We start from the raw sequence: 7,015 nt of genomic DNA, 5'->3' as shown, positions 1-7,015 counted from the left end.
CCCTCTGTCTTCCTCCAGGTCATTTATAAAAACATTGAACAACACCGGGCCTAGGACCTAGCCCTGTGGCACTCCACTCAAGACTTCCCTCCACGTAGACACAGAGCCATTTAAGAGCACTCGTTGGGTACAATTTTTCAACCAACCATGAATCCATCCAACGATTGCACCATCCAGCCCACACTTAACCATCTTATTCTCAAGGATATCATGAGAAACTCTGTAAAATTCTTTACTGAAATCTAGATACACTATATCCACAGTATTGCCAGAGTCAACCGTTTTAGTAACTGTGTCAAAAAAGGAGATAAGGTTGGTCTGGCATGACTTATTCTTGATAAACCCATGCTAGCTACCACCCATTAACTCATTCCATTCAAGGTGCTCAGAGACAGATGAAAAAAGTCGAGTCAGGGTGTTCCGTGGTTGGCTGCCACAGCTGCCAATCAAACTGTAAACAACTACTATGGGTGTTTCTAGGGCTCTCCACAAGTCCACCCCCAGTGTTTCCTAGGAATTGATTGAATCAGTGCCAGGTTGTCTGGCCAACAAACCACTTCAATGGAAAAAAATGGTGGTTCGTTGTTGGTTCAGGAATGGCACAACCAAACAAACTGGGTCAAAATGAACCATGAACCGACCCAATTCAAGTAAAAATTCAGTTCGTTTTGCAGTTTGTGACCATCCTTAGTGCTGCCTCTTTAAGAGACTATCCCCTTGGCCTCAGAGCAAGCAGGAGAGTAGGAGGGACTCAGTGCTTCTCCTGTCAGTCTCTCTGCTAGCAGCCTGCAGGAGTGCAGGGCCTACTAAGAATCTGCAGAAACAGGCCAGGACAACCCTGGCCTATAGAAACTGCTCAGTTAAGCATTGTTATTCCTTATTCCAATATACAAGTTATACTTGCCCTACAGTTACTCTTAATAAAGAGGCCTTCAGCCAAACAAATTGGGTGTTTGTTGTTTGCTCCACTACTCAAAAGTACTTTAAATGTATTGCTTCTTTGCTTAAACATATTGCTTTTTCCTGAGCAGATTCAGATCAAGTCATTAAAAGTCTGATCACCAGTGAAGGCCACAACAGACATGACAGTGGTCCTTTCTGCATTTGTCTGCCACTCCAGATTTTCTCTATGTTCAAGTCAAGGCAATTTAAGTCCACGACAAAGGGCGATTCTGCATTGGCTTTTCTCTTCGTTGTTTTATGAAACTCAAGTTGGAACAGAAATTCCCCTTTGCATTACATGCTGCTTTCACTTTCTTTGATCATTGGTTTTTATGGTATCCTCCACACTGCAGGCTGCTTTCGCTTTATTTGATCATCAGGTTTTATGGTACCTTCTGCATAATATGGTACCTACATAATATGGTACCTTCAGCAGAATAGAAAGACATTCTTGGCTTCTAAGCTTAGTAGTATACAGACAGGTCCAATATGAGAAGTCTTCATGGGAATTGAGGGCTAGTCCCAATACTAATTGTAGCAACCCTTAAGAAGAAGGTGCTTCTAGAAACCAGAAAGGTGCAATTTCAAACTATCAAATATTATGACACAATATAAGTTTTTCTGATTCTGATGAAGTTTTGACACGAAACCAAGCGAAAGCCGGCTGTTTTGTAAACTTGAAAATTGAACTTGTAAAAAACTTACCTGTAATGGATTAGCAATATTCTAATGATTGTTCTGGCTAACAACATTGCAATTTGTATTGTTCTATTATATAGCACTGAGATATTGTATTGTTATGGCTAATATGCCTTGCATATACATTTTGTAAATTTTGACATAGTATCTAAATATATAAGTGACTGTATTTGCTTACATATCCAAGTGTTTTAGTGGGTTTTCTACTACTTTTCTCCAGTTTGTTTTTTCTTTATGGTACCTTCTGCGTAGATTTATGGCTGCTCAGAGGTGACTTTGCAGTCAGTACAGCATTGCCCCATGGTATCTGAATGTGGTTTTGAGTTGCACCTTTCCCTCCCAGTTGCACCTTTTGAGTTGCACCTTTTCCTCCCAGTTGAGAAAATGTGGAGCGAATGCCAGATGCAGAATCATCCAAAACAGCATCCAAATAACCCAGGGCAACAGCAGGCTGAAACCGGACTAACCACTGAAGGGAGATAATGTAATGCAGAAATATGTGGGCAAGATTTTACAAATGGTTGGAAGAATACAATAAATAAACAATATCAACATATAATTGTATTGAAAGAAATTATAAAATACATATTCAACTTTAGTGCAAAATATCTTTACAAAAATATATGGTGGTAAAAATGCACAATATATAGATAGTGGATGAGGTAACATCTCTCCTTATATATAAAAGCAAGTTGGGGTGGCTTCTGTCCTATGGGGTGGCAGGATTCATGTGTGGCAAAACCACTTGGCTGGCTGAACTGCCACTCACAAACGGGTCCCTGGCCACTGGCTAACTTGCCTAGCTGCTTGGCTCAGTCCCACCCACACAGCCACAGGCTAGCCGCTCACCCTCAGTATCCAGGAAGCCACCGTATGGGAAGGAAGCTGTGGTGGCTGGATGCTGGTGAGGGGGGAGAAAGCGGGCAACTGGGACTCACTGTCCTCTGAGATGATGGGGCCTGCTTGGGGCAGGGGGCCAATGCTGCTGGGCTTCCCTGTGCCACCCCCACCCTCGCTGGCCTATCACCACACCTCAAATATGGTCAGGGATGGAAGGGAAGGGCCGTGGCTTGCTTCCCTGGGCTGTCATGCCCTTGCCCAGGCAGGATGCGGGCCCGTCTTCAGGCAAGCCACCTCCAACAGGCCTCCCTGCGCCGCCCCAACTGAGCTTGGGGAGGCGGGAAATGGCCCCGCTGCCCTTCCCTCGCTCCCTATCTCTTTCCATTCTTTACCTCCCTCCATCCCTCTTTCTCCCTTCCTTCCACCCCATCTCTTTCAATTCTTTCACTCCCTCTTTCCTCATCTTCCCCTCACTACCTCTTCCTTCCTTCCTTCCTTCCTTCCTTCCTTCCTTCCTTCCTTCCTTCCTTCCTTCCTTCCTTCCTTCCTTCCTCTCTCTACTTCCTTCCTTCCTTTCTTCTACAGCCCATTGTCGTCCCTCTACAATGGGCGTTCTTCCTATTCCACTACATTGGTGGACCTGCCCTCTGGAGAGCAGGTCTGCCCAAACCATTCCAAGTCTTATTCTTGGAGAATCTTCATGTAAAATGTGTTTGCAGACAGACAATGAATAGTAGATCATTACATCTCTTATTATTACTATTCTTGTCTCATACCTCCCCTATTTTGCCCCCTTTATATTCTCTGTTTTCCTTAACTAATTTATTTTCCTCTTTCAGAACTTATTATTAATATGGAAAATCTAAGTTGTTCTTAAGCTTTTTGCATATTTATCACACCTCAACCTCTCTCAAGCTTCATTTAATTTACTACGTGAGTTTGTGTTCAATCTATGGATTTTTAGATAAATCTACCTTATTGGATTTTAAGTCTATGGAATGCATCAATCTGATTTATTAAACCTTTCTTTGTTTGATGCCTAGTAACATATTGCATTGATTTTTTTTTAAGTTAGCATAGGGGAAATGGTGATAAGTTAAAAAGGAAAGTCTTTTATGGGAGAAAACTCACCTCCCTTTCATTAGTCAGACTGGAAAAAACCCCAAAACCCTAAGCTGACATTTAACTTGTTTTGATGATTGATACAAAACTGACATTTGATTTCCTCACTGGATGGTATTTCCACTGGGACTGCAGGTAGCTGCTAACAAACGGTTAGAAGTTCCACAAATTGTTTATATGTTATTATTATATGGTACAATGGCCAATTGCTGGTGCATATCATCACTCATTGACTGGAGTTCAGTGGCTTGCAGGTGTGATGCTATTCAATTACCCTTATATCTCATCTGTCTATGAACCCACAGGGCAGTTCTACTTCAGGTTATGTGTTTGCAGGGCTGTAAAATTTGCTACAACCAAAGCACAGGCCTTTCCTGTGGCTGTCTCCGCACTCAGAACATCCTTCCAGAACTAGTTAGGAGGAAATTAGCAAGCCTTTTTGAGTTCTGATTCAGAAGACAGATGTGATAAAAGTATTTTAAATGAATTATTAACAACCGTCACATAAGAACATAAGAGATGCCAATGTTGGATCATGCCAAAGGCCCATCCAGTCCAACACTCTGTATCACACAGTGGCCAGAAATACCAGTGCCATCAGGAGGTCCACCAGTGGGGCCAGGACATTAGAAGCCCTCCCACTGTTGACCCCCCCCCCAAGCACCAAGATGACAGAGCATCACTTGCCCCAGAGTCCCTATCTATACCTTGTGGCTAATAGCCACTGATGGACCTCTGCTCCATATGCTTATCTAATTCCCTTTTGAAGCCGACCATGCTTGTAGCCGCCACCACTTCCTGTGGCAGTGAATTCCAAGTGTTTATCACTCTTTGGGTGAAGAAGTACTTCCTTTTATCCGTTCTAACCCGACCGCTCAGCAATTTCATGGAGTGCCCACGAGTTCTTGTATTGTGAGAAAGGGAAAACAGTACCTCTTTCTCTACCTGCTCTATCCCATGCATAATCTTATAAACCTCAATCATGTCACCCCTCAGTTGTCGTTTCTCCAAGCTAAAGAGCCCTAAGCGCCTTAACCTTTCCTCATAGGGAAAGTGTTCCAACCCTTTTATCATTTGAGTTGCCCTTTTCTGCACTTTTCCCAAAGCTATAATATCCTTGTTAAGGTGTGGTGACCAGAACTGCACACAGTATTCCAAATGAGGTCGCACCATTGATTTATATAGGGGCATTATGATATTGGCTGATCTGTTTTCAATACCCTTCCTAATAATCCACAGCATAGCATTGGCCTTCTTTATCGCAGTCACACACTGTCTCGACATTTTCAGTGAGTTATCTACTACAACTCCAAGATCTCTCTCTTGATCAGTCTCTGCCAGTTCAGACCCCATCAACGTGTATTTATATTTAGGATTTTTGGCTCCAATGTGCATCACCTTGCACTTGGCCACAATGAACCCCATTTGCCATGTTGACGCCCACTCGCCCATCTTTGACAGATCCCTTTGGAGTGCCTCACAATCCTCACTGGTTTTCACCACCCTGAACAACTTCGTATCATCCGCAAATTTAGCCACTTCACTGCTTACTCCCAACTCCAAATCATTAATGAACAAGTTAAAAAGCAGTGGACCAAGTACTGATCCCTGCGGTACCCCACTGCTTACTGTCACAGACAGAATGCAATGCTCATCACATTGACTAATGCTGAATGAAGACTGTTCATTTAGTTGAGTAAATAACAGTGCAGTTCTAACTAGAGGTATGCCTAAGCCCATTGGCTTCAATGCACAAAGGAGGCACTAAGTTTTATTAGGATTGCAGTGTAAGTGATGAGAGATCAGGTGATATACATGCATATACAAATTGTCATTAAAAATTGGTCATTTTCCCTTTTGTATTTGCTTTATACTTCTGATCAGAAAGCGTAGAATGAATTGAAATGCTGAATATAAATAGACTGGGTGAGCCAGAAATAAACCTGGGTGGAAATGCTTGCATTGCTGCATGCAAGACAAGTGATCAGGGGAAACAATATTGGAAATGATGGAAAGAGGACTTACATGAGCAGTACCCTAAATAGTTCTCTGAATTGTTTACACTTTGATGAAAAGGGGAAAAAAAGAATTAAGTACTGTTTACTGAGTCCACCCAGGGATCTTTCTATACTTTCTGTAATTATCTTGAGCTAATGTTGGAGATGTTCAAATTTATTGTACATTCATGCCAAGATTAGTAAATTGTCTCAAATCACAAATAGTTCTCTGATTGTGAGGAGGGACACTATACTGAATTTCTCATTACTCTTCACATGTCTTGAAAACCCATATTTCATTTTTTTTGTCCTGTGCAGATCAAACCTGTGAGTTTTTATTTTAATGTCATTTTCTGTTGCTTTTGCACTAACTTTTCCTATGAAAGTATGTATTATTCAATATTCTTTGTGTGTTAGTTGCTACATAAATGTCATATAAATAGCATACAAATTGCATAAAAGAAATAAATCAGAATGACCAGCAAAGAAAAAAATGGAAACAACAACATAGGAAAACCAAAAGAAATGAGGACACACGTGTATATCCTTAATATTGAGTGGCATCTGTGAACAGATGAAAATAAATTTGCTGTTTATTGAGAGTTCTAAATTGGCTTGCATTCTTTTGTCCACAATCATGCAAGATTTAAGATTTGCATCCCTTTATGCCTGAATTTTTCAGAAGTAGAAGAAAAGATTGGATTTATACTCCGCCCTTCACTCAGAGTCTCAGAGCGGCTTACAAACTCCTTTCCCTTCCCCTCCCTGCAACAGACACCCTGTGAGGTAGGTGGGGCTGCCTTTCAAAGATTGATAGTAGAGCTCTTACACAGCAGCAAAATTAAAAAAAATCAAAAGAATGTTTTCCACTTTGATTAAAATAGAACTATGTGCTGTTTTTCAATTTTCTTATTTATAAAAATGCTCCAGAACTTTTGAATAATTTAAACTGACTTGCAAGACCTTTTCAGGAGACTGGAAAACCTGGCAGCCATTTATAGCTGTGTGCTGCTTTACTCTCAGGGAACTGCTGCACCTCCTGCTTCACTCCTCCTAGCTAGCAGAGGGATGACCTATCACAGCTTTGCAATTTTGAGCTATCATCCTTCAAGGATGAAGCCTTAAGTCACTGCAAGACAGAATAAGTGTGGTGTGGTTACAGAAATTAGGCTCAGAGCATCCAAAATATAAGTACATTTAATAAACAATTTTTTTTAAATGTAGGCTTCTGGTTTGTGGATCAGCGATGGTGGTCGCTCTCCCTGGACCTCGAGGGGGCAACTCGCACACCAATGGTATGGAGGAGTGCTACTTCAAGTAGCACTCACATGGAACCTTTGTGATAGTCTCCATGCCATAGGGCTTTTGAGGGGCAGCCTCTTCAACAGATAAATGCCGGAGAATTGAGGCTTCCC

The sequence above is a fragment of the Gekko japonicus genome, unplaced genomic scaffold (assembly GCF_001447785.1).
Source record: "Gekko japonicus isolate JY-2015 unplaced genomic scaffold, Gekko_japonicus_V1.1 scaffold61, whole genome shotgun sequence".
Classification (NCBI taxonomy): domain Eukaryota; kingdom Metazoa; phylum Chordata; class Lepidosauria; order Squamata; family Gekkonidae; genus Gekko; species Gekko japonicus.
This window is presented reverse-complemented; position numbering follows the sequence as displayed.